This window comes from Condylostylus longicornis, unplaced genomic scaffold (assembly GCF_029603195.1).
Source record: "Condylostylus longicornis isolate FDR11 unplaced genomic scaffold, ASM2960319v2 ptg000080l, whole genome shotgun sequence".
Taxonomy (NCBI): Eukaryota; Metazoa; Arthropoda; class Insecta; order Diptera; family Dolichopodidae; genus Condylostylus; species Condylostylus longicornis.
In genome coordinates, this window is record NW_026578048.1 from 317,808 (window position 1) to 342,668 (window position 24,861).

The window sequence follows — 24,861 nt, forward strand, 5'->3', positions numbered from 1 at the left end:
TATATTGGTGGTTTTATAGAAGTTTAACTCTTTAATTTATTAACCCCTATTAGACCAGTTTTCAGTACAAAAAACAAAACTACTGACAATCTTTACACTCCATAAAAACTCTACAATTTTGTATTTGTAGTTAAATGAGTTTATTGTTACATTTGTTGTAAATTGAGAGAAGAGTGAATAGTAAAATATAAATATAAAATAACAAATGCATAAAAATATGAAGGTAAACATTGAAATGATATATAATGTAATTCCTCAAATATTTATGACAAATGGAAAAAAATATTTGATCAAAAATGCAATATTACTTACATAGTGGAAATTTTTATATATGTATGTATACTTGTTCTTAAATTTGAAAATTCAGTTGCTTTTTCCGTGATTCCAGTCAGTGTAACTGAAATGTTTGTGTTATGTATCGTTAAATAAGGTTGACATAATTTATATCGAATTTTTCTCTCTATTATAAAGGGCGTGTTACCCTCGGTTACGCGATCTATAGGACAATTGAAATTTTTTGTTCCAGAGGGGCTATATGTGTCCGGAAATTGAACCAAAACTTTTGTCTTGTATTTAATTTGAGAACAAGACCCAAAAAATTTCTTTTTTTTTTCAAGAAAAAAAAATTGCTTCAAATACTTTGAAAAATAATATGAAGGTACCAGACTTGTGAATTACATGTACTATAGAAACTGTATGTGCATTCCTATTATACAAAAGAATTGCCTTTTATTTTAATTATTTTTAACATAAATTATTCGTTAATCTATTTTTGAAAACACTCTGTAGCAATGTAGTTGCTTGTGCACATACTGTGCTTTTTTTTTAATTTTTATTTTGATTTCTTTTCAAAATTTAATTTTATTAATTTGACAGGGTACAATTTCAATGTTTCTTTAAATATTAAAAAAAATAAATTTTACCATATATAAATTTTTTCTGATGGTAAGTAACGTACGCCCTAATAATTTGATCCTTAATGTGTGGTAATAAAAGAATGTGTATATGCCAAAAGAAACATTTTCAATTTAAGTAAGGATGTTATATACTTATGTATAAATATTAAATTAAATTATTTTTTTTGAAATAATTCTCTTGTGTCCTGCCTCCTTGTGTTTTTTTTTGTTTTTTATTATATTTAGGTGTTATTGAAAAGCAAAAATATTACAATGGGAAACACTTTTGTAACTCATGTATTTTAAATATTGTGTATATGTGTTGTTTTATTTCTGCTGTGTATTATTGTCAAAAAGCGGATGGTATATAAAGTAGGTAAGTGAGGTATGAATTTATTTTTAAAAATTAGATTATCAAGATCAAAATTATGGTCCCTTACAATTTCATATAAAATAATACGTTTTTATCGATACGTTTAGTTCTTTATTATATTTAGCTATTGTTAAAAATGAACGAATTCTAAATTGATATTCGAGATAAGGTCATGAAAGATTTTTGAAATATTCTCACTGCATAACAATAATGAATCATACAAAAATTGAAATAATTTCAAAAAAAAAAAAAAATCATGTAATGTTATTTGATCCAAAGAGTTCATCTATTCAAAAAAAAAGGAAGAAATTAGAGAAAAAATGTGTGTTTTTGAATGTTGCTCTCAATTTCTATATTAAAATTATTTTTTTATTTTTGGTAATTTTAAGGAGATTAAGAAGAAGATTTTTATTAATAGAATCATTTTCCTGTTTTCAATTTAATTTTTTTTTTTTTTGGTTTTGTGATTTTTTAATACTTGTTAACGTATAATTTATCCTTTTGTTATTTCTTTAGTTTACGCATACACGAACACTTCATATATCCTCTTTTCTTGTGGTTAAATGAATTACGATAAAATATTACAATACCATGGTATCATTTAAGGTTCGTTTAGCAATAAAATATGACTTAATGATATTTGATGACTTTTTATAACAAAATTTATTATTTAATTTTTTTTTTTCTTGTATGATTTAATTTCATTTAAAATGGGATCTTAATATATTTATTCAAAGGAAATCTGGTATATCAGATCAAATAACAATATTATTTTACTACAAATATATTAAAAAATCTTATATGATATTAAAATTAAATGGAGATAATAAATTTCTAAAATAAAAATTGTTGTATAGGTTTGTTGTGAAAATTTGAATAATTTTTCATATTAATAATGAGTTTTTTAAAATCATTTCAAATAAAAATGGTTGACTACAATAATAAAATATGTTCCATCACTGATTTGTAATTACATATTTAATTTATAATTTTAAAATAATTAAAAAAATTTCAATTTTGTTAATAATTGTTGTTTATGAAAAATTTAATGATATGTTATTAAAAGAGATTTTCGATTAGAAGAGAAATTAAAAATTATTCTAAAGGGTGGAATGTTAAAAAGAATTTTAGATATTAATATCACGGGCCTGAAATATTCAGCGAAAAAAATATCCATAAAGTGTTACAAATTTTATGATGAAATTTTCCTAAAAACTTTTGTTTTTTTTTAGTATTTCGATTTTTATCAGGATTTTGGCTGTTGTCGTCTCTCGGAATACGAGTAGTGCGAGTATGGTCTGTATGCTAAGAGATGCAAAGTTCCCCTATATTAATCTAGATTTATTCTATTGTTTTAAACGATTTTAACTTATAAATTTTTAACAAACGTATAACAATAAAAATTAATCAAAAAAATTATAAAAATTAAATGCGGTTTTGGCTTGGTAAATTCAGAATGGTAATTTTAACATTAAAAAAACATACTCATCATGTTATGATTTTAAAAAATTAAGAAAAATTAAAAATTTCAAGTTCAAATTAAACTTATGAAATAAATTATAATAAACATGACTTAACACCATATTACAATTGCAAAAGGTTACCAAAATTAAAAAAATATTCACAAAAGTATTTAAACGTTCTTGAATTCTTGTTTTGTATAAAAGAAAAATAAATATTTAATTTTAGCACTTATGTGACAAAAGCATTCATTTATGTATTTCATAACCATTGACTTCATCATTACGAGTATACAAGTATTTGGAATATTTGAAAAGTGTATATTTACTACACGATATTTTAAAATTGTTATGTTAGTGTATTATATATATACATATGTATAATACAACGTGACGACCAATTTAAGGTATAACCTTTTAAAATCTTAAAGAATATCATTATTCATAGTAGCAATTGATACCCTCTTCATTATCATTAAATAGGGAATTACAGTTTTTAAAAATATATAGGGTGATTATTGTCATCGTTTACCTTTTTGTACTTTTTACTTTTTGATACTTCATGTAGAACTCATTACAGGTAATAGAAGTGATCATTTCACGGTAGGAAGACTGACGTTCTTGAATTATTAAAAATTGGTAAATAATACAAAAATATTTTGGACCAGTTAATTTACAGTCAGTATTTGCATCGACTGTATCTTTGAAAAATAATCTTAAAATTTAGCTCACAATTTAATCTTTCAAAATGGAAAATTTATTCGTGGAAAATTGCATTTAAGAAGTAGATGGCAACAATATTAATAAATTAAATACTTAAAAAAATCACCCATTGTACAAGTATAGACAATAACAATAGGAAAAAAAAAATCAAAGGTGTCAAGTTTATTTAAAATTAATTTTAGCATAGCAATAAACAGCAAAAATTTCCTTACTATTCATATAGGTAATTATTATAAAATACTTTGCTAATAAACTTTTTTTTGGTCACAATACAGATCATTCACAATAATATTTGAAATTAAATAATGTGCTAATTGAAAATTATACAATATTATGTTTAGTTTATTTGTATTTAAATAAACTTGAATGATTTATGAACTTTTGTAAATTAATTTTATTAAATATTTGCAATGATATTAAGTTTTATTACGTCTTATATACTAAGTGTAATAAAAAACAGATTTTAATTAACAATTAAATTTTTATCTTATTTTAACTTTGCAATTACGATTCTTACAGTTTATCATATTTTTATATAATTTTGTAAATAATAATCAAGTAGTTGATTTTTCTCATAATAATAATAAAAATAGAGGGTTAGTTTGGTAGCCAACATTATAATTATAAAATAAAGGATTATATAAATTATTATCTCATTACAATACATGTACGTCTAATAAAAAAATGAGGGTATGTCTAACAAGAAAAACAATAATTATTAAAGTACAAAGAATTATTAATTTATAAAAAACGAATTTAAATAAATTGTTATAATAATGCATACTGTACATATGCACATAAAGAATATAAAAATAATGTTATTTACATATGTAAGAATGTGCGCAATAAAAAAATTAAATTCTGTCAAAAATTTTATTTTTATTAATTTTGAAATATGATATTTTAAAATGTATAAATTGATGTATCTCAAAAACACTATATTTTTTTTATTAAACTTAATATAGTAATAAATGAAATCAATAGTTAATATTTAAAATATTTTCTGTAGTTATTTAAAATAAAAAAACAAATTATGATCCCATATGTGATTAAAAATTATCATATCAAATTTCATATTACATTATATAAGTTGATAAGTATATTTACTAAGTTCATCACAATAAAAAACTTATATTGTTATTTGTTGCCCTTTAAATATTTTCATTGAAAATATTAATTTCAAAAGTAAAAATTTTTTGATATTATTGTAAAACTATATAGATATTGTTAAATTATCACCCATATTCTTTCCCTTGCATCATATCATTTGAGGTGATTTCCCTCAGACGGTATTATTCAAAAATATCATAATTTTCAGAATAAAAATAATTTCGAAATTTTAAATTTTTAACTAAAATACTCGTTTCTTTTGAAGAATGGCCTATATTATCTCAAGTGATCACAGAATAATAAGTGAATATCAAAAGAGAATTTTTGTTATAATAAATTCAGCGTTTGTATTAAATAAATGGAAAGTTATTTAGTCAAAAATATTTAAAGAAATTTGCGAATGATTTCACATATGCATTAATTTTTTCAAAATTATTACTAAAAATACTAACTAAGAAGAAAAAAAAATTTATGTGTGTATATGACAAATGTTCTACTCGTATATGTCAATGTTAAAATCCAGAATTCTTTGACTTGTATTTGAGATTTTTTTTGTAATATTAAAAATTTTATCTCGGAACAAATTTGGAGGTTCAGAGCTATAAGTTTGTGATTTTTGTTTTCGGATTGAGATAGCACTTCAAATGCTAAAAAAAAAATTTGATATTTCAAATTTGAAAATTTCATTAAATGAAAAAAATCACCGCTCGTTTTAAAATCAGAGCTGCCGTATTATTAATTCTTTTTTTCTGATCAGAGTGTACTCCCATTAGCGAATTACAAAGTGAATGATTTTCAATAATTATTGTCTTATAAAGAGTTTTTAGTCTGTAATTAAATTAAATAAATTTCATAAAAATCAAACTAAAAATAAATATTTTTCAAAATTGTTTGTTAGAATTTTAATGTTTTGAATAAAAAAAATTTCAATTAAAAATTAAAAATATAATAACAAAAAAAAAACAGTTTCAAAAGTAATTAAAGTTAGATCTCAATGTCAAAGATTTAAGGATCATAATATAGTAATTTTCACGTAACTAAAGGGACGGATAAATAACATATAATGACATTTACTACACTATTATACGTATTGTTATTTGATTATTTTTTTAATATTTTAATCACATTGTCTTGGATAATATTCTTCTTTGGATTTAACAATAAAGAAAACTTCAGTATATACATAGTTCAAATGAAATATTGAAATGAAAAATTTTCTTTATAATTCAAAATGTGCCTTAAAACAAGACATACAATTTCTTTTCCAACAACTTAGGATAAAAGATCAAAGTTGCCTTAAAATAACAACATAAAAATAAGATTGCCTTAAATTAAAATTTGAAACCAACACGTGTAAGATTAATCAAAAAATTTTTATTAATTCTCACACCAACTTTAATACATACATACATACGTTATTGTTAATATATTTTTGAGAAAACTGAACCAGACAACAGGAACAATTTTGTAATTTTTGTGAGTTTGATAAATAATTTTTCTTTTTTTTATTTTTTAATTTTCAATTATTAAGTTATTTTAGGTTGCAAAATTTCTTGTTAATTTTAATCTTTTTTCTTATTTCTACAATTTTTCATTTAAAATCTATGATTATCTACCGTCGAGTGTCTTACAAATTATTTTTCAAAAATTTTAAACCAAAAAAAAATGTAAGACAGGAAGTTGGATTGTCTATTCACTGTTTTTAATACAACGTATGGTATGATCTGATACACACACACTAAAACAAATCATTTTTCATACCTATTTAGTTTCGATGACTTTTTGAATTAATCTTTCATTTTATATGAGTAACAAATTTTCATTTTATCTTTAATTTATTTAATTTTTTTTCTCAATAATAAAATTCTCTTTTAAAATAAAGGAATAACATACATACATAAATATTACATATTATGTTTGTATATTTATATTTTATAATAATATTACTATATCTACATTATATGTAATATGTTGATAGTTATATATGTATATAGTATATACAATAATAATAAGCAGCTGAAAATATTAATAATAATAGCGGAAAATATGAAAGTCATCATTCAAAAGGAAAAATATTTTTCATTTTGTGGTTATAATTTTCTGCCCTCAAATACTTGTGTAATACAGAAATATAGACATAATATGTATATATAAATATATATGCATCATGTACATTAATTCAAACATATCAATATTACAACGATATACATACATATTTACTATTTCATACTCTATGTGCTCGGTTAACTTTTGTGTAATATAATAATGGCACAAAGGAATAAAAAATAAGATGCAATATTGTTGTTGTTGATAATGTTTTTTATTTCTCTCTCTCTATTGACGCTGATTCTGTTGTTACTGTTACTGTTATTACTTGCATATTATAATATATGTAACATTTTTTTTTTATAAATTGTTATTTGATTTAGATATTTATGTATGTAACATAAGTATGTATGGTTGTACATCTTAAATCCATATTTTTTATTATAAAAAGGATATATTAAATTCCAGAGGCATTTCCCTTTACATATTTTCATATATAATGTATTTATAACAAATTGTCATTTATATTCCTGTTTATATTTAGTGCAACGCCACACAAGTTTTATAATACATTGTATTTTTACAAGCATACATAGTGCGAATCAAAAGTTTTAATATGCAGTTTACAAATTATTGAAATTTTTTTGTAGAATTATTGCCATAATTTTGGTTATTTTACGCCAATTTGAGAAAGTTACCTAAATTAGTTACATTAAGAGTTAGTTCGCACAAAAATTTTCCTCATAATTTGTAAATTAATTTACAAAATATTTTACAAATTTTCCTCGCAGAAGGCATTCATAATCGGAAATCGGAACCATTTCTCCATATTAATCTGTATGTTTGTTGTCCAGGTTTGTAATTTATCCTAGGATTTTTTTTAATGGCTGGTTTTCTAAAATAAATAGTAAAGTTAATTTTTCAATTATATGTTAATCTTGTTTTAAATTTGTCAATATTTTTCGACCCTAAAAGATATAAAATTTACAAATCTCTTAAACCTTAAATGGTGTAAACAGGCAGAAGAATGAACGAAAATGTTTTTAAATGTTTTAAGTAAAATCAATAAGCACACTTTTTTTCTAATATTGAAGTTGAGAATGTGTTGAAAACTTTTGAACTGTACCAAAAAATTAGATTTAAAAAGCAAAAACGCAGATTTAAAATTTTTGATTTACTCAACTAAATTTATTCAATTTCAGTTGAGTTCCGCTTATAAAATTTATCTGACTGATTTATGTTTATGTACGTTACGAGTACGTATACTGTATAAAAGCATATAAGATAATGGCTAACCCTCTATATTTTTTAGTTCGTTTATATATGATATAAATGTGATCGAATTGGAAATTAGGATGTCGAGTTTTTTTTTTTTTGAAATTCAATATGTTATAATTGAGTTTTAATAGTTTCGGCATCACGGACGTCTCTCAATTGTTTTCTTAAAAGGATTTTAGAATTAAAAATTCTTGTTTTTTATTATTATTTTTTTGCATTTTGTTAATATGAGGACATTACATATATTGCAAGTTAAATAAAAAAAAAATATTTACGTTTATTTGGGATTAAAAAATTTTTTTTTAAATATTCCAAATTTTTTTTTTGATAATTTGTTAGGGGGTATCACATGCATTTATAAGTAAGTAATAATTTTATGTTTTTCTTTGAAATTGATCACAAAAATATAAACAATGATAAAGGATTTTCTATTTTTCAGGCTTTTTGTTTTTTTAATCAGATCACAATTTTCTACAATATTTTTTTTTTTTTGATAGGAATGGGAAATTCTTTTATATATGAAGAGTGTCAAACGTAATTTTTATGAAATTATGTTAAGGGATCAATCGACCATATCTCTGCGAAGACTGAAATCAATCAGATTTTTATATATGTACATAAAATATATAAAAATTGTTTTGACACTATATACAAGATTATTCGAATTGAAAAATAATAAGAAAACACAAATGACAACATAAATGACAAATTGTGATAATGTTGTGTAATTGAGTGCACGAAAAATACCATTTGAACGGGTGTATTTTTTTTAAGGTTATGTTGGTTATAAAAATAATGAATAAATTAATAGTGGAATAATATGAATTTAAAATATTGTAGTTGGGAAATTAAAAATAGAATATTATAAACCTTTTGAAAAATATTTTCATATCATATGTATGAGAGTATTAAATCCGGTCTCAAAAGAAAAATTATTAATCCTTCGGTTGTGTAAACACAACAATGTTTATAATTTGTATTTCAAGAAAATTTTTATAAATCATAGAAATTTGTTTTGTAAAATTTAGTTATAAAAAATATTCAATTTCTTTTAATTTTTATTACTATAAAGAATAAACTATGAAACTATAATATTTTTTTTCCAAGAATTTTAAGCTTAGCTACTTTTTAACAGCAATATTTAATCCGTACACAGAAACAACTCTTGAAATATTTTATTTCTAAAATATCCTATTTCTTATTTAGATTATAATATCAATATAATATGAATTCGTTTAATTAAACCCATTTTGTTTTTCTTTTCCTTCTGGTTAAATATTTTTTGTAACCTTTATTTTTTTTTTGAATCTCAAATTCTGGTTTCAAAACTGTACAATAACTAGCTATGTATACAAAAAACAAATTCTTTAAAAATTGTTTTTTTTTCCTATGTTACCAAAAAACCAAAACCAGTAGAAAAATTGACATTTATTTTAATTGAAATTGACTTGAATATTATTATATACCATTATTATTATTATGTTAATTTCTGTATATAATATGCATACAATTTTATTAATTATATACGGATACTGATCATTAAATATGCTCCTCGTTCTTCCTTACACAAAACTAAAAAAGAAAAAAAAATTTAGCAAGAGATCAGCTTCAGTAAGTCAATAATAATATGGTTAATTATGTAAAAGATATTTGATATTAATTTCAGATAAATTTCAGGCAACTTTAAAAATTTCGTATATGTATATGAATGAGGTTCCTTTTGAATATGACATACAAAATATAATATGCATATTTAAATTATATACAGGGTTTTCTTGAAGTTTTTAGTACTACTATTACGAGATTTTGTATAGCACAACGAAGTTACTTCTAATGTTTCATAGCACAACTCATTTTATGAAAACAATTTGCGTATATTTACGAGAGAAAAATGGTATGAATGTATGATAGATAGATCGTTTCAAATACTCAACTCAAAAAAAATTTTTTTTAGTTGCGTTACTGCAACACACATTTTCTGCGAAGACAAAATGTCAAAAATAAATTGAGACCCTTGATACTTTGTAAAATGTTATTAAAAAACATACTCTTGACAGTGTATCAAATACCTATGTTTGATGCAAAAATGAAATTTAGGAGAAATAATCACGTAGTAATAAATATCTATGTATATAATTTCAATTAGTGGCTAATTTTAACAGACTGACAATTTCAGTGTTATAATTAATCTTTCAATTTCAAAGTTTTAATGAAAAATGAGGCATACAACTAAAGTTGGCGAATACTTTCTGCACAGTGGCATTTTTTTGTTAAATCGGCAATTTGTTCAGTAGATCTAAATTTCTGTAAATTGTTTTAAAATTAAATATGATTTGTGATCGTAAAAAATGGAAAAACTCAAACAATTGTCTAAACTCCTTTACATGTCATTTTAGAGTTCAAACTTGACAAATTTAAATTTCTATTTTTTTTCGAATCAATAATTTTAACACATCCTGTGAATTATAAAAATTTTTGCTTTTTTGAAAAATTTTATTCGAAAGAAATAATCTTTATGTTACGCTCCCTTTTGTTAATTGATTTTTTTACGCTTCATTTAGAAAATGACACGATTGATATGTTTAGCAGGCAGCAAAAGTAGCATCAGCAGCAATAATGTGCCTGAATGAATGGGTTTTTGTCTTATCCTTTTCAATATTTTTAAGAAGAGATGGTATCAATTTCATGTTATTATATTTTTAAGAATTAAAAATTAAGAAAAAAAAAAAACAATAATAAAGAAATTAAACGTTCTAAGTTTTTTTTTTATTTTTGCAATAAATATTAACTTTTTTTTTCCAAAGTATCACATTTCTTTATTAACACTCTTTTCATACATATATTTTGAATGTAAATTTTAAAAATAACCGTGTTATTTTATCATTTTTAATTTTGTTCTCCAAAATGATTTTCAAAGAGTTTTCTGTAATTTCTACGAGTATAAAATTTTTAAATAAAAATTAATAATATTGATCAGTCAAACGGTTTCTTCTTTATAGGTTAGTGAAATTGAGACGCTTAGAAATATTAATTTTCAATTGAATGATTAGGTTTTTCATAAGAATTTTTAATTCAATATCTAACAGGGTCTTATTTGATTTTTCTGGAAGTCTCAATTGTTTGGAAAGAGTAAGCTTTAAAATCTCAGAATTTCATTTCATTTTGAAAATATTTCATGGCACTTAAAAATTTTCACAATGGCAAAAATTTTTACGAAGTTGTAAATATGACATGTTTCAATACACAGCCGAATACTTTTATAAACAATTTTATTTTAATCTCTTTACAAAATGTTGATTATTCTGTAAGGGTTAACAGGGTTCATAATATAATTAGAGCATTGTGCTTATATTTAATTTTTAGCATATTATTCAAAAATAAGATATGAACTTTTGTTGGAACATATCGCACCATCCATAATATAAAATTAGTTGTTCAATTAAACAAACTTATAAGAGAATGAATTAATTGAATAGTAAATTTACTTAAAGTGTCATCTAAACTGATCATTATCATATCATTTGATTCAAGAAATTAAATGTTAAATTTAAAGAAACAATAAAATAATGGAATTTAGTCACACTATGTAAATACTTAAATTATGGGTTTTATAACCATTTATATTTGTAGGTATATGAGAGTTTATTCAAAATGATCTTATCAAAAATTCTACATAGCTAGTTAAAAGTTTAAGTAATTTTCTGTGTTTAAAGAATGCTTTAACTAATTTTGAATTACATAATATATTTTGGTTATTTTCACTAATTTAAATCATTTTAGATGATAAAATCAAATTTTATTTTACCAAAATTTAATTATATATTATCGTTTTACTAAAATTACATTATTCGAATGTCAAAAACAATTTATTTTTCTTCTAACAGCGTATTGTTTTTTAAGGTGTAAACGTTAAAACATTGTCTTTCAATTTATGTTCACTATCCATATCTAATTGTAAATGTGGTATTTTTTTGTTTAACCAACATAATGCAAGTTAAAAAGAATAAATTCTAAATCCAATTTATATATTTTACATCTAGATTCTTCTAAAAATTTAGTAAAATTTAGTCGACTAAAAATTTTTATCATTACTTGTAAAATAAGGTGAAATCAAACAATCATTAGTGATTACTGATTTAAGTTTTCTAATAGAACTTTGTTTTAAAGTTCTCAAAAATTTGCAACAATAGTGTTAGGAAAAAAAATGTTTTGAAAGCTTCTAGTGTCCACAACACAACACAATTCAAAACCTCTAATATTGAAAAGAGATAGATTTTCTTTATGAAATCCGAGCGGGTATGTTAATATGGAAGAAGTTCCCTAAAATAAGAAGTTTTGTTAATAATAAAATTTATCAAAGAATTAAATTAAAATTAAAAATTGTAAATTAGAATTTTGGCAATAGTCATCATTGTTTTCACTATTTCGGTATTCTTTTTGGCTCATCAATACCTTGGCTCTATTAACAAAAATCATTTATGCAAAATTTAGATTCTCTTTTGAGAAACTTGTGCATGACTCTTTTAAATCGAAATTAGAAAGAACTCATACTACAAAACTACTCAAAGTATAGAGATGTGAAAATTTGGTAAATTAAGATTTTCATTAAAATTTTTTTAACACAAACTCTACAGTTTCAGAAAACCCATCAAAACATTATTGCTTTCCTCAGCTACCATTCGGATTAAAATTGTTCTTTCAAAAAATTTATAAAATTTCAAAATTTTTAAATCTCAAAATTTTATTTAATATACGAAATTTTTGATTTAGTGAGCAAAAAAAATGAATTTTTAACTAGCAATTTAAGATTATCAAGCAACAACATTGTAACTTAAATGTTTATGCACCAATTTTATTGAGATTATTTTTCTATATTTAAACAAAAAAAAAGCAATAATCATTGAAATAAATCAAAAGCAATGTGAACATAAGAAATTTTAATAATATTTTGCTTTTTTTGCCACTTTTTCTTTGTTTTGACTTTGGTCTAGAAAAAATTTAATAATTTTTGATGATTTCAGCAGGAAACAATTTCGTGTTACGCACAATTTTAACTGCATTATTATAACAAAATCATTTTTTCTTTTGAAATAGAGAATAAATTTTTATTTGAAAAATGTTACAATTCAATTTTTTCCATTTTAAATGTTATTTTTCTATTCATTTTCTATAATAAAATTTCGCAAATATATTTTTCAATTGTTAAATTTATTAATAGAATAAAAATAGAAGAGTCATACAAAAGATGTGAGCACAATAAAAAAAAAGTACATTACTGACTTTTATGAACAGTATCGTCGCGAAAATTTGAACAATTAGAGACCAGAACCTTTCCGAATTATTAATTGGTTTCCATATATTATCAAATTTACAGATTTTCATTCCAATTGGTATTAAAATATAATAATCATTGAAAAACTAAATTGCCAACAAAATCTAAAATTTAAATCACAAATTTTTATGTGTATAAGATTTCCAGGATTGTATGAAGAATTCTAAAGAAGATGCGACAAAGTTAACATTAGCAGTAACAGTAATAACTTTTGCTTGTAACACTTGCTTTTATACTTTTCGCAACAAAAAAAAAATTATTTCCAGAGATAATATTATTGGAATCAAAATTTTATTATTGCCTAGATATTAAAAATACCAATTACGAGTCAATTTTTGTTTTCGAATTACCGTGTTATCTGAACTATCAAGTGTCCGGATTATTGCAACGATACTGTAGTTATTTTATTATACAATGTTAAAAGCGTAAAAAATTTCGCTTCCAGTCATATTTTTTCTTGAATGTAGTATTTAATAGACCATTTCGTATTCTATGCTCGATAGTAAAAATTAAATAAGGAGGTAAAATTAAGCGATTGTGTTTCACATTTGTTTGTACAATAATATTATTTTTTATATAATATACTTATATATTGTAGATATTTACATATTTATACACACCTTTACTGTATAGTACTAACAAAAAAAGAAAAAGGGGTAAAAATGTTAATATTATTTACTTTATTTATATGAATAACGAAGAAGAACTGCATTGAACGAAAAAACGCACATTACATTTTTTGAAAAGAAAAAAATAATTTCTGATTATGGGTATTTAACTCTTTAACAAAATGGTGGTGAAAAGATGAAAAGGGCTAAAACAAATTGTTATTTTTAACAGTTTAAACACAAACAATTTGTTATATTCTATATTTTATAATTTATTTAACAGTTTAGATTTTAATTTTACCAAAGAAAAAAAAATTACGATTTTGTGATTTGATTAAAATTTAGGGTGATAAAACCAACTATTTTATAATAATCATAAATGAAAATATTTGATTATTTCATAAATATTTATAATTTATAAGTAAAAAAAAATCTATGAAAAATTAAATAGAAGTAGCGAGAAGTAAACACCTTTAAATTAAGTAATTTAATGATTTGCAGAAATATATGATTTTTTTTTTGGGAATAAATATAATCTGTTAAAATAATACGAAGGCACAAGATTAATAATTTTCAAAAAAATTGTATTGTACGTTTTTCATACAAAATATGAAAATATAAAAAAGTAGGGCTCATTAAGAATTTTATAAATGAACAGAAGTATTAATTTAATAACCATAATTCATTAATATTCGTAAAAATGCTTCATTTTTTGCCTCTACCATAACTATACAAGTCTTTACTTTCGACTTCTTACTCTAAAAGTCTTTATAAGCCATATACTTCTGATTTCTAAGTTCTAATTCAAAATATTTGGCAGTCACTTTTAAAATACACTAAGTCCTCGATATATGACATTTTTGGTTCCAGAAATTTATATCGAAATCGAAATGTCGTTTGAGGAGGATAAGGAATGTATGAAAATAAAAAGTGAATTAGACAAACTATTTTATAATATAATTGACCTGTTTTTTTAAAACAAAAAAAAAACTCAATTTTGTGACAAAAATAAATTAAATAAACTCTGATTAAGTGGATATTCGTATTTTTAACTACTGACTAGTATTTTTAAATAGAAAAAGTTCACTATTGAAATAATGTACTTTAATCTTTCTTGTCTTATAACTGAATTCGGTATAGAGTTTTATTCAAAAAACAGTAAAATCTGTTAAAAAATTTTTTTTAATTTTTAATGTCGTATCAGGAATAATGTCGCAAGCCGAATAAAAATGCTCCAAATTTATATAATGTCGTAACACGAAATGTCATATTAGATGTCGTATCTCGAAGACTTATCTCGTAATAAGTACACTAATGAAATCAACACTGATGTCCCGAGAATTTTGTTTATACATAAGTATATGTATAGCGTATAATCCAAATGAATATTCGAAAAAAAAAACGAAGCTCTTCGAGAAAAAGGTATGTATATAGCATAGCTTCGCTTGATTAACTCGCGTCATCCCCGAATATATATAAATTCATTCTTAATGTAAATCTCTAACTTGTAATGAGTGATTTTTAATGAGTGAAAGGAAATACATAGAAACGTTTAAATGGCACAATCACAAAATTTATAAAATCTCAACTATCAAATCAAACTTTCTCCATAGAAAGAAATTCAATTACCTATCATTCAACTTGTTTTTTTTTTTTTAAATTATATATTTTGATTTCATTAACAACATGTTATCATTTCTTTTAATAATTTCCGATTTCTAAACTAAATATATAATTAATTTTTCTTTTTTTTTCTTTTTCATTTACCTTTAAATCAATTCAAATAATCCTAAACTAATATCAAATATTTTTTTTTATAGAAAAGATACGAGCCGGGTATCTAATGTCTATTATTCTCAAAATTTTTTTCTATTATAAATATTTATGAATATATGTTTTTGGTTATATATGTTTATTATACATATGATAAAGTGGTAATCTATATTTCATAATTTTTAGGTTATAATTATTTTGTGGGGGCATATCCCTCAAAAATTTTAATCAAATATTTTGATTTTTATTTGTCTACAAACCTATCAGTTATGGCTACTTTATTTTTACTGTTGTAAAAAATTTAAAAAACAAATACATAGCCTAAAAAGCACAAAAGTTAGAAGAAAAAAACAAGACCTTTGAAAAAAAAACAAACTACTTAACTTTTTTAACCTTTTACACAAAGAAAACGAAAACAAAACTACTGATATGTTTTTTTTTTGTGGTGTCTTGTTTGAGGGTACAATTTTCAAGTACACTATCATCAAAAATCTACCTTAAAACATACAAAACCTTTTATAAACAAATATTTTCTTACCTGTTTGCTCACTTCTTAATATTTTAGTGCTGATAATCAAGTGGTTTCAAGATCAAGTCATCTTTTTTTTTTTATTTGTAAAAAGAACTCAAGTTCTTTATTTTACATTTTTCGCTCTTGTTCTTTTTCATTCTTATAATTTTTTGAGTGGTCATCTTCTTATTTGTGTTTCTCATGTTAACAGCAGATTCCCCATCTCAACTTCTTGTTTGATTCACTAAAAAGGAAAAATAAGGTAAAAACAAAGAATAGATCAACAAATTTTTATTTTTTACATCCTCATGTCATTAAATGTAAGTATGTTTAAAAGTACATTTAAAAAGATGTAATCTTAACATGATCATTACAATATGTCAGTCCAGTTGTTTCCTTTTCTGGAAAAAAAAATTTTTATTCGATATTTTATATTGTAATTAAGGAATGAAATAGATTCGTCATGTTTTGCTGTAAACCTTTTTTCATTTCTCATTTTTTTTGTTTGAATGATGAGTCAAGTTCAAAAATAATGTATGTATGTGAAAGTACGTCTACAATATTTTTATCCTCGATGACAAACATTAAATTTCTGTCTAAAAATTAATATAAGCATTCGTTTTTTGTGTACCTGTACGAACGGATGTTGGAAGAGTATCATAAATTTACTGTTGGGTTTGTAATGTCGAGAAATAACTGTCATATAGAAATAACTGCGATATAATCATATATGTGCATATATTCTTGTTCAGTATTGAATTAAACTTGAAAGCATTGTTTATATAAGCTCTTATAATAAATATGCATTAACGTTATTGTAAAAATTTCATTAATATTATTAAACATTAATATAAAACTAATTTGAGTAATTTAACAGACTGCTTTTGCATTTCCCGAAAAAATGAAAATTTCTCGCGAATTGACAGCACTGAATATGAAAAACGAGCTGTACAAAAATTGTCTTCTGATATGAAACAGTTGTTCGATTATTATACAACTCATAGGATAACAATTCATCCGTAAGGGTATCATAGAGTTGAAACGGTCGGCTCAAACTATTCTCGTTATTTTTCTTTTTTTTTGTTTTTCATTTTTTAACGAATTGTGTGTTATTATGATTAAGCATTAATTTTAAATAAACATTAAAGTAGGGTTCTCTGTTTTTTTTTTTGTAAATTATATACTACATTATTATTTATAACACTTGATTAGGTGATCATATTTTATGTTTTTCATTAATATTTTTTTTCACTGAATTTATTGCATTTTGATATAGAATAAATATTTTGAAATTTTTTGTTTCTTTATCTGTTAAAAAGCCATTAAATTTGATGAAGAAGGTATTTTTGCTTATTTTTGTTTTTGGAAAAAAATACTCTAAAAATCTCTTAATATTTATAGGAGTTTTTATGTTTATTTCATGTTTTTATTATTTTTTACTACTTTTTTATTAGTCTAATAATTAATTGAATTCTTTTGTAAGTTTTTTTTTGAGGTATTTTTTTTTATTTATTTTTTAAATAATATGTCATTGCAATGTGATCAGGTATACATATCTAATGAATTTAAATAAATATAGTGGTAGTGATCAGTAACGTGATCAGAATATTTATTATATTATTAAATGATTTGCAAAATTTAGAAAAACAGAAATTTTATAAATAGAACATTAAGTATAAAAGTAATGTATTTGTATGGTTTAGGCAAAAATGTATTCTTGTTTAAATTTTGTATGATATTTTAATAATCATTTACACTTAAATAAAAAAAAAGTTCCCAAAATTGAGTTGAACAAGAGAAAATAGGAAATGGTTGTAGTACAATTTAATTATTATTACCCGTTTACAATATAATACAGATACACATATTATAAATAAGAAACGGCAGCTTCTATACTTAAAATGGGGTTTCGTATTTTATAATGCAAATATTCTTAGAGTAGCACTTGTATGTTAAAATACAAATGACAATTACTTTTAATATTTTGCTGCTATATAGCTATATTTTCTACAGGGGACCTTATCATAAAAAATTTCACTGGGCAAAAGTTTTTGTAAGAACAAATAATATCTCAGTCTTTGACATTCATCAAAGAAAATGTTAATAATATGTAGATCCGAATTAAAGTCATTTATTATTTAAACCAAATTGAAGAAGCTAAAAGCGCCCCGTTTGCAGCCAAAACGACGGCTGCTCTGAATTTAAGAATCTGCGTCACTCTCTTAAGATTGAGATAAGTTACAGATTTATATCTTTTCAAACTCCTTTTAGATTACTAGCAATAAAAAATGTAATAATCATAATTTCAAAAACATATTTTGTAAAAACTGAATTCTCGCTTTGGGGTGTGTGCTATTAATTGCTTTTTTTTATGTCAAAAGTAGTAGAATTACAATTATTTTATTTAGAAATAACGTAACATTCTACTTTGAAATAAAATCTCATAACAAAATGGCAACTTTCTTTTTTAATTATTTTTAATCCACCCTTACATTCCTATATTTATTTGCACGTATTTTTTTTTATTTATCTCAATTACGTATTTTAAACTAAACATTTCTTATCGAAATATTTAAATTTATTAATCTACTCGCAAAAGTAAATAATAATAATAACTGGGTATTTATGTAAATTAATTATTTTTATATAGATAACTTTTAATTTGAAATTATTGCACTGAACCGAACTAAATCAAAACCAAGAAAGAATACACAAACTTTTAAATCAATTAATTTTACTCTTGTTATAAAAATATAAAAACTTATGTAAAATTTTGAATTTTATAATATTCAATTTCAAGGATCATCATTTTTCCATAATAAAGAAGATGTTACATTAATAATATTGTCTCTACGTATATAAATAGTTATTATTATTATTATCTTCCATACGTACAACCAACATACTAACATATTGTAAACAGTATTATTCTAACCCCATTTTCATGTAATTAATGAAATAAATAAATAACATTCATATACATTCCATTACTATATTATTATAAAATGAAATAAAACGAAAATTTAATAACATTAAAGTTAATTTGATTTTTGAATGATTTTAATTAGTTCTTTTCTATTTTTATTGTATATACACATAATGTGTATAGTATGACTCGGTATGGTAAAATAAATGTGTTGTATCACAATTTTTCTTGAGAAAATTAATTTCCTATCCAAGGGAAAATGTGAAAAGTTTTTCAGGAAATTGTTGTAGAATAAAGAAGGAAAATAATTTATAATACATATTTCAAGTGTTCTTTCATTAATTTGTTTAAAGATCTATTGAATATAATGTTTGAAACAATTTTGATTTTTAACTTTTTAAATCATAATTTTTAACCTTATTTGGATCTCATAAATAATTACAGAAATAAGAATTTCAAAGAACTTCCTATACGATAGAGTTTATTAAATGAAAAGTCTAATTATAATTTTAAATAAATTTTCTTTTTTTAAATAATTAACTTTTATCCATATTCATTTTGTCATATTATATTAAAATTAAGTATGTATTAAGTTTTCAAAATAAAAATCAATTAAAATGATTATAAAGACTCGATTTTACATTCACTGATTGTTTATATGGGCTCCATTAGTTTCATATTATAAAACCGTACATAATGTGCAACTGTATGATTTCATTCAAGCAATCAAGCAATCAAACAGGTTGCAACTGATAGCAACTTGTAGTTGAAAAAATTAATTTACAATGATGGAATATAGAATTTAATTGTGTATAATATGTATGATTATTTGAATCAAGCAGTAATTGCAAAACTACAAATTACACGTTTGCCAGAGCACTAACAATACTAATACATCATGATATAAAAAATATTTATATTAGTTACATGACATAGAAATTATGCAAAGTACTTTTTACAAAAGTTTCGACAAAAATTTCACTTTCTGAAAAATTAAAATTGTTCGGAATAGAATACTTTATTTCTACGCTATATTTCTGTAATACATTTTGTATGAACATGAAATTTATTTATGATGAGAATACTATTTATGTATGCATAATGCTTACTGTCTGTATATTATGTAAATTTTTGACACTATATAATATTGCTTACTTTTATTTTTGTGTTGCTTTTTTTTTCTTTATTTTTACTTTAAAAAATGTCACATTTTGTAACATAATCATGAAATGAAAATTGTTTTGAAATTATTGTACCTACTTCTCTCACATATTAATATTAATTAGTATAATGAATACAACAACAGCACAAGCAATATTGCACAGAATAAATGTGTAGACATATGTTCAAACACGGAATATTTAGTAATAATAATTATATTCAACAATAACCGTAGAATTAAGAAGAGAGAAGGAGATATATATATATAAAAGTTGAAGAGAGAAAAAAAAAATATTTTTGTTGTAACAATTTGTACCTAATGGCTAACTAATGACCATTTTATTATCACGTTAAGGACTGCATTTTTATTATTTTGTGCTCAATTGCATTTTGTTAATTTTTTTTTTTTTTGGAATAAATTTAAAATAAGGAGAATTGGATTTTGGGTTTTGTTTTTTTACTTTTTCAATATTTCAATGTATTTTTCCTTTATATCTTTTTGAGTATTTTGATAAAGAAACATGCTTGTCGTATGCATTAAAGTTTGTCATAATAATATTGTGTAGGTAATTGGATTGAGTTTTTTATGAGTTTTTAACCCTTTTAAATTAATACATGAAAATGTATTTGCATGTATCCTTGGAGCGTTGATAAAACAAACAAAAAAGGAAAAGTTGATAAAACGAAAAAAAGACCAAAAAAAAGAACATGTGATGTGGTTAAACAAGTTAAAAGCTTGTCATACTTTTATTTGAATTTTTTTTAAATAATTATTTTACTGCATTCAAAAAAAAATTTGAATATTACATAATTGCTTTCACATTTATAACATTAGAGGGAGCAACTAAAAAATATTTTGTCAGTATTTCCGAAATGATATAAAAATTTTTGTTTTTTATATAAAGATGTGACACGTGTCATTTATGCATATTGTTTATAATAATAAAAAAATAAATTTTCTAAAGTTATTAGAATGAGTATGGATACAATTTTTTTTTATAAACAGCTTTTTCTATAAATACTAAACAAGAGTTGTTTGCATCCTAACATAGTATTTCTTTAACCTCTTTCAGGATGTGGTTCAAAAATCATTCATAAATATTTTATTATTTTACAATAATTAATGCGCTCGTTAATTAAATAGAAAAGCTTAATTGAGAATTAATTGTGAATAAAAAGTTTTTCTATATTAAATTTCTGTTATACAAGAGTAAAACTAATTTATGTAAATATCTATTAATTAAGATGACGAGCGTTGGAAAATTAATTTGCGTATATAAAAATATTAGAGAAATCTATCGGAATAAATTATAATAAAATTTATTACATAAACTATTATTACATACTTAAATTTCTTTTTATACATAGGTATAACAGTTTAATTCAAAAATTCTCTTTTACAAAAACTTTTTTTTTAGTTTGTTTGTTTTGTATGTTTTGCTTCCTTCTTTAATGTAGTGAAAGTTCTTTCATTCTTATTGAATCATTTTTATGTTTCCTTTTAAATTTCCGCTTATTTAATATGTATAGATTGTCTGTTATAAAAAATAACCTTCACGTTTTTTGAATTGGAAAATTGAATTAAAATTCGGTACGTTTCTTCTATTATTAATTTTAATTTTAACGCTCTTTTTTTTTTAAAAAAAAAAACTGTAAAATTATTATAAAAAATGTAAAAACTTCATATGTAACCACTTGTATTATTTTTTTAAATAATGGTAATAAAATAAAAAAATGACAATTAAAAAAGGATGCTTCAAATGTGGTTTAATATAAAACCACACAATTTATTGATGTAAAAAAAATGTCGAAAAAAATTATTATTTTTTATTTTATTTTAAGTACTGGGGTATGCTTACATAATGTAATAATGTTAACTGTTGAATTAATTCTAATGAAATATGTGATCAGAAATTTAAATAACAAAAAAAATATTTTCAAAAATCTGGCAGCAGTAATAATCATTGGAAATTAATCATTTTTGTATTTTTTTTAAAGAAAAATTAAAAGAACGTTATAAATGATCAAAAACGGAATATGAAGGCTATTCGAAATACATATGTACATTCATGCACTTGTGTATCTACAGTAGAAATGCGATTTTGAATATTACTAAATCTTAATGAAAAAATGTTGTTTTCGGTTGATAAATGTTAAAAGTTAATGTTTTTTTGGAAAGGTACAAAATTTACATTACAAAAGTAATGAGAGAAAATTCTAGCTAAAAATTCTATTTATAAAAAATTATAACTAAATTGTCCGAGACTTTTTCTCTGTACATAACATTCTTAGTTGCAGTTTTTACTCAAATTAAAATTTCTTGTTTTGTCAATATTTAATGTAAAATTTTTTGGAATTCTTCCTAAACTTTTCATTTTCCAAAGGAAAGTAACTGAATTTCGCATATATTCTGGAAAATCTGGATATATCGGAGAAAATCATTCAAAAACGTGATATGACTCTTAATTAGTGTCTTTTCATTAGCTGAGTAAAAAAGGCGTACTACAAAGCCTTAAATTTCTATATAGTACGTATTATTTTTTAATCAAGTCAATTATATTTTTTGTGTTAATGGACAATACTTTTTTCGTTGTGTTGAAAAACGTGAGAATTTTAAGTAAATTTTCCAATAAATAAATTTGATAAATTTTAGAATAGCTTGAGAATAAATGTAGTTTAGATATTTTGGAAGAAAATTACTAGCTATAATAATTTTTTATATGACAAATCAACGCTTTTTAGTAGAAATTACCAAAAAAAAAAAAAAGAGTCAAAATAACTTACATTGTTCCAAATTTGAAAATGTTAACTGCAGTCCCTGACAATCACTTTGTTTAATTATGAAAAATATTGAATAAAATATGAACTTCTAAATATATATACATATACATATTTGTTTTGGTCCACATTTTTATTTTAGATTCTCGTGACTTGTACCACACCTTCCGCAATTTAATAAAAAGGAATACCTAAAAACAGAAAAAATAAATTTAAAGATATTTTTATTAGATCTAATAAAACTATAAAAGCAAGGAATAAAGGGATAGCTTTTTTTGTTTCCCTAAAAATACCTTTGAGAAATGACCAAATACCATAGGTATTAGAACTTTTTTTTTTTTGCGTATCTTTGGATATTTATGAAGAATTTTATTTTTTAAATATATGTAATAAAAAAAAAGGAGACAAAATATTGAAAAATATTTTTAGTGCCAAAAAGTTTTTAAAATCTTGATTGCGAAAGAATTTCATCATTTTTAAACTGGTTGTTTGTCATTCTTTCATTCCTATAAAGTCATTAGACCAATAATGATGTTATCGATACATCAATTTTTTTGTTTCTTCAAAATTTTTTCGTATTTTTGTTTAGTTTTTGTCGTAGAAATTCATTTTAAAGGAAAAAATACAAAAATTCTTTTTCCATTATTGTATATTGTTGGCTCCATTTTTGGAAACAAAAAAAAAAACATATTTTAAATATCAAAGAATTTTTACGCATTTTACAATTAGCTTAAAAAATATTTTCCTTTTTGGTTTTCGACATAATAATATTGTACTTTTAGAGTTAAATCTATATAATTATGTATATAGATATAACATACGAATATACATACATACATGGGTTTTATGTATAATTATGTACTTACGAAAACTTCTTATTTCTATTTCAAATTCATTTAATAGTTCACATAACCACTTTGTTCCGTTCATTTAATTTTGAATTATCTTGATTTAAGAATTACATACATATGTACATATGTATGTAACATTTTTAACTTCATAAATAATTCTAAGAGCTAGGTTTGATATGATATTTACACAGGAACTTGTGCTTGCTTGTACTATGTGATTTATATCCCCTTTTTTTTCTGTTCATATTGAATTTTCTCATATTTCTGTTTAATTTCATGTCAGTTCCGCCAATAAGTACTTCCTCCATTTCAGAATTAATGAGGTTATTTTCTCTATTAAAAATAAAACTTTTTCATACACAATATTAATTTTTCGTTACTTCTTAAAATTACTTTTGAAAAATTGGGCTTCCTTTGTTATTTCTGAAAAATATTTTTGAAAAATTAAATCTTGAATTTACATAAATTTGTAATGGCGTGTTGATGAGGTTACTTACAATAAAATTCTATGCAAAATCCAATCGAGTAAAGCGATTTACAAATTGATCGTGTGGCGGTGATACGATAAATTTTGTAGAAAATTGAAAATAGAATAATGATGGCGTGTTTTTATTTTTGACACTAATTTGCAGACTATTTAAAATAGCATTGCCATATCATGTTTTTTTTTTAAAAAATAAAAACTGGTAATAAAATTGTAAAGTGTCAATTAGTAAGTGTAAACAAAAAATTTATGAATTTTAATCAATAAAAATATTTGTTAAAAAATTTATTCAATATGCGAATAAATAAACAATTTAATTAATATTTATTTACATAATAAATATAAATGTTCTAATATCATATTATCTTAAAGCGGAAAATATAAGATTCTTATTTGCATTTGGAAAGCTACTAATACATTTGTGTATGTATTTAATATTTAAGTATATTAAATTTCATATAATAAAAAAATATTATCATTTGATATTTAACCCCTGTCTTTAATATAGTATACTTGTTTTTTTATATTTTACTGCTGCACTTATTAAGTAA

The 24,861-nt window shown here is 22.6% G+C and overlaps 1 protein-coding gene and 1 long non-coding RNA gene across 2 annotated transcripts in view; one reads left to right on the forward strand and one right to left on the reverse strand.

Annotated features, from left to right (window-relative positions):
* The window catches only part of LOC129613007 (histone-lysine N-methyltransferase trithorax), a 120,428-nt gene that overhangs the window by 26,323 nt on the left and 69,244 nt on the right, over positions 1 to 24,861 (forward strand). The window lies entirely within an intron of this gene.
* LOC129613008 (uncharacterized) lies at positions 7,082 to 24,382 on the reverse strand. The gene is made up of 6 exons (XR_008697286.1): positions 24,324 to 24,382; positions 23,842 to 24,249; positions 22,982 to 23,166; positions 16,413 to 16,511; positions 16,138 to 16,354; positions 7,082 to 7,503 (listed from the first exon to the last, which is right to left on the reverse strand). It is a non-coding gene; the product is annotated as an uncharacterized LOC129613008 (long non-coding RNA).